We start from the raw sequence: 11,877 nt of genomic DNA on the forward strand, positions 1-11,877 counted from the left end.
CTTCCTTAGTTGGTTCATTTTCAGGATTTCTTGTTTATCGATAATCCTTTGACGGATGACTCGTTCGCAGAATATCTTGTAGCTGGCAGCAAAGGGTTGTTCATTTCTGAAAACACACACACGCAGACAAAAAAATACTTAACATGTGCAAAGAGGTCTGCTGTCAACATTGTATCTAAAGACAGACAAAATAGTATTTGTTGTAGGTCAAAGCCTTACTTTTGAAATGTGCAGTGTTAATGCAATGTAATAACTCACACTTCATCTGTGGTTGCAGTATGTGTTGCCGTAGACTTTGACAAGGACCTTGTGTATTCTCTGTAACAGGACCTGTGGTAACGCACTTCCAGAGACACACAGTCTTTGTCTTTGATATGCAAAAGAACGCTAGAGTCTTCCTTCTTCTCAGCAGCCTTCCGCAACTGGCCTGAAAACAAAAAAAAGTTATAATCAGCTTTACTGTCAAATCACACATTTTATAATAAAAAAAAAGTGGGTGACATTTGTTTTTGTATCTTTTATCCATTGTATTGTTATTACAAGAAAAAAGAGGTGGGGGGGGCAAGGACCCAGCTAGCAGATCATGGGCGGGCCGCCGGCGGCAAGCCGGAGACCAATTCGGCGGGCCACCGTCGGCAGCCGCAGCGGCTCCGCTGCGGTCGTGCTAGTCGGTGAAACAGCGGTCCGCCGGGGTGGCTCGCTGGCGGTCCGCTGGCGGCACCAGCGTACACAGCCAGCGGCCCTTGCACGGCACGCTGATGGCATGCCGCTGGTATTGCACCTCCCAGCCCCCATATACATTGTTATGCTAATGCATGCATGCAGTGCTTCTCCACTGGCAGGGCTCCCTTCCTCTCATACTTAAATATGGTGGTAATTTCTGAGGTAGCCTATTTGGTTAAAAAAGGTTGAGAACCACTTCAATAATGCACATAATTACAATGATTTAAATGATAACATGTGAGTATTCATACAACAATAATAATTTAAAGGAGAACAGATCCGTGAACTTTTTGTTATTTTATTTATGGACATAAGAAATCAATCAAAGGATGATGATTTGACAACTGTGCATTGCAAATAGCAAAAAACTTGACAACTCTGTAGCTATATGTTGCATATTATGTAGGCTATATATTAAAAAAAACACATCAAGCCAAAAATAATGTATAAAAAAAAACAAAGCAAAGCAAAATCTGCCTTAAATAGTGCAATAGTCAAATAAAACAGTCATAAAGATACAAATAGAAAACAGGCATAAAGTCACGCACAGCAGCACATCATAGATATTCCTTTTCCACCGTGTTCCAAAAAGTAAATTTTATATAAAATTGTGTGTTATTATAGGTGGGTAATTATCAAGGACTGTAATGATTGTAAGTCAATACTAGCAGGGGGAGTCTAGTATATAAATAAACAATAGTCTCAAGATTCAAGCTTACTTAATAGCCATAATGAACATGTTACAAATGAGGAATTTGTCTTTGTGCAGTATGCAGCGCAGCAATACAAATCAGGCAGACAGAAAGGCAATTTTCAAATTAATTTGCATTAAAGTGCAAAGTAACAGACCTTGAAAGTGACATAGTGGAGTCCATGTAAATGTCCGTGGCGTGTAATAAGTCCATAAAATGCCCAGTAAGTCCTTAAGTGATGTGTAATGGTTGTGTCCATGGCCGTGGGATAATAATGTCCATATGAAAGATGTCAAGTGTCTTCAAGTGTCTGTGGGATAAGTCCATGGGGGGCATGGGCTTGTGGAGGCTTTCGGGTCTCATTGAAGAGGCGGATAGCCAAGTCCGAGTCACGAGTGCCTCGAGTCGAGTCACGAGTCCTGGACTTGGACTCCTGGACTCGAGAACACTTGCAGGCAGAGGGAGTCACAGGTCTTTTTCTCTTTGACGGCGTTGCACGTGGTGGACAAGGCCGGCTCCTCCGAAACCCAGCTATGCAGCGGAGAGAGATGGACGAGAGGTGAACAAGAAAGATTGAGGACATGAAGACTAGTCATTACAGTTTGTTGAAGTACAATTTTATATGTATTAAAACAAAAAGGGGGGCGGGGGGCACACACACACCTACACATGGAGGCATTGTGACATCACTGATGCAATAATATTTAGTGAGAGCAACACACACACACACGGGCGTGCCAATAGGGCAGGCGAGGCCAAGCTACGGCTAAAGAAATAATAATTTTCCATAAGAATATTTATAAAAAATAAAATAGAAACCTTACCTTTAAAACTATCTACGAGGTCTTGAAGTTGCCACTCCGCCAATGTGTCTCTGACAAAGCTGTCCATTGGCCCAACCTGAAACAAACAAAGGGAGCTACATTAGAAAAATAAAATAGCTATTTGAATGCCTTTTATGATGCTGCTAGGAGGGATTTTTGAGCTGATACCTATAACAGACAAATATCTGCTTCTCTTGTCCGATAAGCGATAATAATTTCACATTTTTGTATTTATGCAGCTGCTGGACTCTAGCAGCTTCATATGGCTCATCTCAAGCCTGTTTGGTCCAAAATAGAGCTTGCATCAGTGTGGGGGTAAAAGGAAATAAATAATACAAACGATTTACAGACTAACAGTCACAGACTGTAACGGTCTGTAACGTTAGTTTTGATCTCATCTTACATGGCCGTGCACGCAAACAGAAGAATATGCACGCAGTAAATTAACGTGAGCAGCAACACACTAACAATGGGCTGTACTCTGTAACGTTAGTTTAATCAATTGTCTGTTTATAGCCGCGAAAGCAAACGGAATTATGTACGTTAACGTTAAACGGCCGAATAACACCGTTAATGGTGTATTGATATATCCAGAATGAGCACAAAATAGATGTTTGCAACCGATGCCTTTTTACGTTTTACTCCAAGAAACGTGGAAGGTTTTTAACAAGATGTAGATGGCCCATGCATTTCTTCACTGGGTAGAGTGGCTAACGCTAGCCTCTGCTACTTGTAGGCCTATGTGTAACACAAAAAGCTGACTACACAACGACATTTAACTATTAGCCATCTAACTTGTTGTTATCTGCCTAACCAGCGAAATGGCTAATGGTAAGATCGCAGCAGAGCACAATAGGATTTACAAATATAGCGTTAAATATTCTTACCGATCTGCTTTTCAAAGAGCCCCGAAGTTTTCAGTGTTCTTTGTTGTCGTGCACGTCTTGTTTTTCTTGTGATGAAGTTGCAAGAAGGCAGCGGATGATCGCCACCAACCGGTCTGTTATTGTCCGTATATCGCTTTTATAATCAGTCCTGTGTTTTGTAGATAGGTGAAGACAAGTCATGGTTTAAAACGACTTTTTCAAAGATTGTTGCTATCAGTACTCGGCGCATGTTTGCTTCCTGAAATCCCATTCATAAAATGGCGCCAGGACACACGTAGCCTCAATGGCCTGGACGCAGACACAACGTCACACTACGGCAACGCAAAAGTGCCAAAATTCTTCACTTCCCATCGTCACTCTCAACCCCCCCCCCCCCCTCCCTCCCAATAATCTTTATTTCAAACTGTTAACATTACACACACAAAAACAACATCAGACAAATGGATACAGATGAGACATGGGGGGGGGGGATATATAGACTGCAGTGCAGACCTGACCAGTGTAATAAAGTAGAGAGAGAGAGAGAGAGAGAGAGAGAGAGAGAGAGAGAGAGAGAGAGAGAGAGAGAGAGAGAGAGAGAGAGAGAGAGAGAGAGAGAGAGCGCCATCATCCTGCATCTGGCTGAAAAATATAACACTGCATACCCAGTGAATAAATTACCCACGTTTATTCTTCTTGGACATCTACCTATTATTATTTGCACTTTATTTATTTATTTATTTATTTATTTATTTATTTATTTATATTCCAGGGACAAAACAATTGTTCCAGAGGTTAAATTAGGCTACAACTGGGTAGACACAGCCCTGTTGTGCCTTAAATTTTGTGTAGGCCTATACAATATTTTGCCAAAAATATGTTGCTATCTTCTATAAACATTCCAAATTTGACATGTTCAAGTAGAAATGCATCAATGCTAGATTATCCATAAATTAAAATTAGGCCAATTATAAGTAATTTTGCAGGGGAAAAAAGTGATCTTTTGTCTCCACATCTGTATTGCAAAATTCATACAGATTCACATTCTACTCCTAAAATGATTTTTTCCCCTTTGTGTACACACACACACACACACACACACACACACACACACACACACACACATACAGATCCTTTAAAAAAAATTGAATATCATGGAAATAACATGGATAACCGTGGACTTCAGCGGATTGTCAAGCAAAGACGATTCAAAAAATTTGGCAGAGATTCAGAGGGAGTGGACTGAGGCTGGAGTCAGTCATAACTGAGAAGTAACTGCTGATTTTCTTCACACTATAATACTTTCTTGAAATACTGTATTGGGGGTCTTCTGGAGCTGTAGGCCAAAATTATGAAAAATGAAACAAATAAAGGCTAGAAATATTTCACTTTGTGTGTAATGAATCTATAATCTATGAAAGTTTCACTTTTTGAAAGGAATTATGGAAGAAAACTTTCCATGATATTCAAATTTTTGGGAAAGGATCTGTGTGTGTATATATACATACTTATAGTGATCAACTGCTTATATTGATCAAAAACCTTGGTCCTGAATTATTCCATGCTGTTATGAATAATTTGCTTATAGTGATCAATACTCTGCTTACAGTGATCATTTTGGGCCTTGTCCCACCTGAGAACAATGGATTTTTTTTTTAATTACAGTAATTTTATTTATTTATTTATTTACTTACAAACTGCCAGAAATGAGCTTTTTGATTAAAAAAAATCTACAGAGGTTCTCAAAGTGGGGTCCAGGTACCCCCAGGGGTCCTTGAGGGGCTTCCAGGGGTATACCCAGCAAAAAAAGTAATTCATTTTCAGAAGAATTCCAAAGATAAGTAACACAATGACAGAATGCATGAGTATTTTGGTCATGGGTTTCATACACTTTATATTATAAAACATTGTGACGACCACACATGGGAGGGTAGTCACAAAAGCTAAAAATCATATCAGTTGGGACAAAATATTATCAAATGAGGCTCCGTTGTCTAATTTGTGTCAGTTTAAAGTTTGAGAACCACTGCACTAGACATCAAGTCAAGTGGCTAGGCCATGGATGCACTATCAAGCACATAAGCTATAGACCACTTTGCTTGGTCATTCAAAACCATTCAAAGTCCAACATCCATCCGGTTGTATTTTAATTTGCTCTGGTTTACGACTCAGGCGTGAACAATTCAATAAAGTGAATTTATAAGCTATTGATTTTGATTTCTGGTATTCAAAGAACATTCCAACACAGGTGATTAGAAATGTTTGTCCACTATGTTTTTTAATTCAAAGACTAACCCAAAAATTTGAGAGAACAACATAAATAAAAAGTAAATGCTGCACGGACAAAACAATTACTACAGAAATTAAATAGGCTACAATAAACTTCTCAAATACAATGTATAATTTTTGGGCATTTGTGTTTTTCATCCATAGGCCTATAGAGCTTTGGAAAATCTTGCTAAGTTCATTTTCGAATGCTGTGAAGGTATTTTTGCCTTTGTGTAGCCTAATAAAAACAGAAATCCATTAAATAGTCTCTTTCAAACAAAAGAGAACAGAACTTAGCCCATCGTTTCAAATTAGAGCTATAGTTTCATAATGCTTATGAATGCAGTTTAATGGATGGAGTATCTTGGCCTATCTGCCGACGGCCAGACACCAGCGCCCCTCCAGCGCTGATGTGGTACTTAGAGAGGGAAAATTCTTGGCGGCTTGCCGACGGCCTGCCGCTGCTAGCCCTCCAGCGGCATTCCGCCAGAGTGAAGGTAGCGGCATCCTCCAGTGGGCCGCCGGATGGCCGCTGAAGGAATGCCACCGCCGCCCGGCCGCTCAAAATGCGACCACGGGCCACTAGCGGCAGCGGCAGATTGCTAGCTGGGGAGATCAAGGCAATAAAATAAAATGCTCCCTCTCTCTCTCTGTGTGTGTGTGTGTGTGTGTGTGTGTGTGTGTGTGTGTGTGTGTGTGTGTGTGTGTGTGTGTGTGTTGGTTTGGGGGCTGTAAATAACACAGTGAACAATGGGCCAGCTGGCACTTGTGACCTGCCCCCCCTTGGTGTTTCAGTCTCTGTTCTGTAGATACACATTTTTTTTATCAATGATAAGTAATATAATATAATATATAAATCAACTACATCACAAGACCACCGCCTTTTCTGCCTGTCTATCTGCACACTTCCTTGTTCCATGTTTTTCAGTCCCGTGTGTGTGTGTGTGTGTGTGTGTGTGTGTGTGTGTGTGTGTGTGTGAGATAGAGAGAGAGAGAGAGGGGGGGGGTCGCTTACCTGCAGACACTGTCTCTGCTTGTGAAAGTTGATCCTTCTTCCGTTTTCCACCAACAGTAATATATTTGTCCACCTTTTTACAAATGATGCAGATGGCTGGAAGGACAGGGCCAGCAGAACGGACGGGCAAACCTGTCCGAGACCGAAGTTTCTTTCGGGGGGTTTCAGACGTGGCTCCGTCGGGGCCGATGCTGTCCGAGGCTGCGGCTGCATCTGGTTCTTCTTCTCCCCCCCCCTGCACCATCTGTGTGCAGCGTTTCTCAGCCAAACCCAAACGTCTTTTACAAATAAAGCGACGGTAACACGTCGCGTGAAATCCAGCGTCCTCGGGAACATGGTCAAAATCCACGTCCACGCAATGTTTAAAAGTTTCAGCGATAACTTTACTATCGCCGTCCAGACAAAGCCACTGTTTGACGACAGACCTGTAAGTGTCCCACCTTGTCTGGGTAAAATCCTGCACGTCCTCATTCTGTACTGACAAAAAGTGCATATAGCATCGTTTGGAGTCCTTTGATTCCCGGCTTTTACGCACTTTTTTCCGCTGTTTTGGTTTCTTTTTCCCCTCTTCGCTGCTTGAACTGGTGGTCGCCATGGCTCTAATGTTATTACGGCAAGGGAATAAAGCGGCTACGCGATTGGTCCACGTGACCAAAACCACACCACTCCCCTTGCACAGATTAGTACGCCTAGTAAGAAATAGTGCCGTCTTTGACCACTGATTAAAAAAATACTGCAGGATAACACGAGTAGAACTTTTTTATTTGTACTTTCTACCTATAGATCTCTTTTATGGAGAAAAAAGTGTGTAGTGCCCCTGCCGTGGGAACGGAAGTAAACGAAAATGCTAGTCACAATATGGCCTATCTGTACTGAAAATCATAAAAGTCATAAACTTTTGTTAACCACAGACCTTATTTCAAGCATTCAACCAAAATCCTCACACATAAATCCCATTGACTTTTACACATAAGAGGCGGAAGTGTTAACATCCAGGTCCGGACTCATTCCTGTGGTACTTCTGTCCCCTTTACTTACTGTGTGACCTGCTGTCTCCCCCTGGTGGCTGCAGTAAGGCTGTGCTGTGGCTGGGTCAGCTGAGGCTGTCCTGCTCACCAGACCAGTTGCTGGCTCTCGTCGACCTTCTGCAACACAGTCTTGCATTTGGACCCACAGGTAACTGGAAGACTGATGTCTTCATTGAGATTGGAGTTCTGGCAGGTAAGACACATCCACTCTCCTCATGTTGAGCACCCTGATATGAACAATCCTCTCTGTGATCATCTGCTAAATGTGATTTTTCACTCAGTTATGTTGGTGGCTGTTTAGCTCTGGGAGCATTGATGCTACTTCACTTTCTCGTTGTGCAGCTGGTCTTCCAGATATGTCCATGTCAGCTTTGGTGAGGGACCAAATTGAAGGAATCACACCTCTGGCTATCTCAATGATACCACCTGAGCAGTTTAGTGTAAGTCTTAAATGACTATTATTACTAGTTTACTGTACACTGACCTGACTTCCACAAAACAAGTCTATGGAGTTCTATTCAGCTTTTGTTCTGGGACCCGAAATGTCTTGTTATCTATGTTGGTGTGTTCATCTTGACAATTCGTGCCTCCCCTCATTTGGCTCATGTCACCTTCTGCAGGTGGTGTTTAACCCGAACCAGATCAGCATGTTCTCCTATGAGCAGGCTGTGGCAGTAACAGCTGAACAGGAAGCAGCCCTGTCAGGTAACCAGTGGAAAGCCCTGGGTATTGTGCTGTCACCCTGGGAGGACAGGCCTGCCGACTTCAGAGGTAAACCACTGCAACTTGGATCATTAAAAAAATAAATTAAAAAGCCCATTGATAAATTAGAAACATGTACTTAAAGGCCCATTCCGTTGGTTCTGGCGAGAAATAAATGTGCACAAAGTGTTTATTATTGGCACTGAGTGAATGCGCCTTGACGTCACTTAAAAATGGCGACCAGGGGCGTTTCTCTCCGACCAGCCGTTCAGAAGATACATGGAAAACCGCAGTTTCGAAGTGGATAGCATCTCCCGCCACAGCTAGAGGATGTGACGTCTCGCGCGTTCAGGTCGAGCTTGTCTCTTGTCTAGACGCTAACAGGAAATGGCTGAAGTAGCTTTTAACGTTACGCTCGTCGCTAGCTGCTAGCTAAAGGAAACAACAAACACAGACTCCAGAAAAAGTCCAGACTAAATAAATAAATATTTATCTAATGAAGCCCGTCTGGCCAGACAGCAGCAATGTGACCAACATCGGGGGGGAAACTAGAGTCAGGACTGTGTTTTCGGTTCATGAAGGGAACTTGCTGCTTGTAGCTACTGTAATGTGGTTTTGACCAGATAACGTTAGCTGCTTGCTAATGGATTTTCAAGATTTTTACTGTCACTCCGTAGTACAAGTATCTGACCACCTGGTCAGAAACTCTGCTAACATTACCGTCTTGTGTGAAGTAATGCAACCCTAACGTTAGTACCGTTATGCTTATGGTCATGGAACATTATTGTTTGACTGCATTTAGCTGCGGTGGTGAGTCGTTAGCTTCATGCGGGGGTCACCCCTATGTTCCCACAGCCCAATGTTCCCACAGCCCTATGTTCCCACATTTCTAAGATTTCAGCCCTATGTTCCCACAGCCCTATGTTCCCACATTTCTTAGATTTTTTTTTCTTCCAAAATAAGGCCCTGTGTTCCCACATTTCCCAACAATAGTCTTGTTGCACAACCACACCAGTCTCAAAGTTTTGTGTGCCTTTGATCATGCAAGAATACACATGATCATGAAAAAATACACAATATGACTAGCACTAGTTAGCAATTCATCCATATCAGATTTGGCCCCAGCCCCCTAAACTACAAGAAGTGGTTTGCACTAGTTCTCATAATGTTCCCACGTTTACTAAGATTTACTTACTCTTTGTCTGTGTGCATTTTAATTTTTAATTTAATTTTATTGTATTAATGAAGAATCAAAAAGGCATTCACAATCCAACTTACACAATGCATCACTACGAATGACTGAGTAAGGTCAAAGAGACAAAAAACCACAAAAAATAACAAAACACAATGTGATCTAAACGTTTCGATGCAGAATGTTCCAATTTGCACCAAATTTGGTGAAGGCGTGTTGCGTGGAACACTTTTTTGTTGATCACGATCCGTCCATAGTTGTTTCTATTGCGACAGTTTGAAAAACCAAATGCACTATTTCGTAAATACTACAGCACGGATTTTCACGATATTTGGTGGAGAGGTGTAGTTCCGACGACCCCCTTATATTTTGATCGTAATTCGCGGCCATGCCCCATTGGTGCTGAGTGGTCCACAGTGTTTGCTCAGATGGCTGCTATTCATGGAAGCTTGATCCCTGGAAACCGTGGAGGAAAGGTTTTAGTTGTTCAGAATTTCTGTTTCCACCGTCATGAAACGAGAGGAGAAAAGATCCATTGGCGTTGCTGGCGCCAGAAATATAAATCTTGAAATAGTCTTCAAAGGACAGCACTTGCAGATTGCCTGTTCCTGGCACAAAAATGTTGAGTGAACTGCATAAATAGTGCAATAAAGGTTGAGTTAACTGCATAAATAGTGCAATATTTTTATTTATTTAAATAAATAAAAAATTAATCTTATTTTGATTGTTTGCTAGTAGCCCTGGCTTGTGGACATGTGCTGTTCTCTGGCATAATTTTGACACGTCCTTTGCTAAACTTAGCTCCTTAAGGCCAAAATACACCGAACATGTATGTCGCGCAAAAAAACGCGCCGCGCCTTTTAGATTCAATTATATTTAATGTAAAGTCTCACACCGGCCGTGGCTTGTCAGCATGCAACGCGCAGCACACGCGCTGCTCTATGTTACGCCACTGTTCTATTTTCAACGCGTTGCTGCTCTATAAAATAGTCAAGAAAGGGCTGTGGGAACATAGGGCTGTGGGAACATAGGCACGCTCCCCTTGATGCTAACTAATAGATTTAGCTATATTTATAGAAATTACCACCAGCCCCACTAATAACGTTACTGTCTTGTGTTGATAATGAATGAATCTAACAGTCGGAAATATGCCTAACGTTAGCCTACTGTCTGTTATGCTTACGGTACATTGTTTGACGGTACCGTACACACAGGGGGAGCAGGCTATTTCCTGGCTTGTGCAAACATGAGTATCCACTTCCCGCAGCCAGCAGGCTCTGACTGCAGTGGGACTGCACATACTAGTAGCATTAGCTTGATGCTAATCGCGGCTAACTAATATTCATTTACATTTATAGAAATTACCACCAGCCCCACTAATAACGTTACCGTCTTGTGTGGATAATGAATTTAACAGTCCTAAATATGCCTAACGTTACTGTTATGCTTATGAAACATTGTTTGATTGTTCAGTTTGGTCAACTCCAGGCATTACCATACATACAGGGGGAGAAGGCTATTTCCTGGCTTTTGCTAACATGAGTATCGACTTGCCCGCAGTCAACGCAAGCCAAAACACGACCAAACATGCCACAATAACGTCCCCTAATTCATCCAGAATCCTTCCTGAGCATCTCGAGGCTGATCTGACCGATAAATTGTCCAGGTTGCCGTTTTCAAGTGACTTTTATGAGTTAACGTTACAAAGCAACGAACAGCTCTGCTGTTGCCAGGCAACTGCTTGTGCGCGTGCGAGTATGGTGCCCGCGCGTCAGCTCGTTCACACGCTGCCTGCAGTTACACTAACGGCCACCGGCGTCAGTAATAGTGAGTTTTGACGGATTGGGCCTTTAAGTTCACAAAAATCACATCATTTGTATGATCTTGGGACAATCCACCAAAATGGGTAAACATGAACAAACCTCTCAAAGCTCAAAACATTCACTTAAATCGCATGATTTGACAGTGGCTTTTCTTTATTTGTAAGACGTTTATTTAAACTCTGTTAGGGAAATGTTCTTTGATTTTTCGAGCGCCTTCATTACATTACATTACATTACATTACGTCATTTGGCAGACGCTTTTATCCAAAGCGACTTACAATAACACATTTTTTGTCAGCAATAGAGCAATCAACTATGGAGCACAGTCTATGACAACTACAACTTCTGAAGGAACAGTGGTACAAGTTTAGGTTAGTGGTACAAGGTTGGTTAGTTTTTTTTTTTTTTTAAGAAAGAGAGAGAACGAAGTTAGATCAAGAAGGGCCCAGATGGAGCCTGAACAACACTATCCAGCCACACATTCTAGCAAATAAACTGATTCAATATAAATTGCATAATTCAACCATCGCCTGGTGCATGAGATATCTTGTGCCTCAACCTCAGTTTGTTAGGCTGGACGACACTGTATCAGATATCATCTGGACAAAAACTGGAGCCCCTCAAGGAACAGTTTTAGCTCCTTTTTTCTTTATTCTTTATACTGCGGACTGCAGACATAGTGAGGCCATGTGTCATATGCAGAAATTCTCTGATGACACTGCTCTTATTGGTCTCATCAACAAA

The 11,877-nt window shown here is 41.9% G+C and overlaps 1 long non-coding RNA gene across 1 annotated transcript; it reads right to left on the reverse strand.

Moving 5' to 3' along the window:
- Positions 1 to 1,035: 1,035 nt before the first annotated feature.
- Positions 1,036 to 3,362, reverse strand: LOC310785880. The gene is made up of 3 exons (XR_014553197.1): positions 3,127 to 3,362; positions 2,240 to 2,315; positions 1,036 to 1,946 (listed from the first exon to the last, which is right to left on the reverse strand). It is a non-coding gene; the product is annotated as an uncharacterized lncRNA (long non-coding RNA).
- Between the last annotated feature and the right edge of the window lie 8,515 nt (positions 3,363 to 11,877).

Source organism: Poromitra crassiceps (genome assembly GCF_964638095.1).
Source record: "Poromitra crassiceps genome assembly, chromosome: 12".
Lineage (NCBI taxonomy): Eukaryota > Metazoa > Chordata > Actinopteri > Beryciformes > Melamphaidae > Poromitra > Poromitra crassiceps.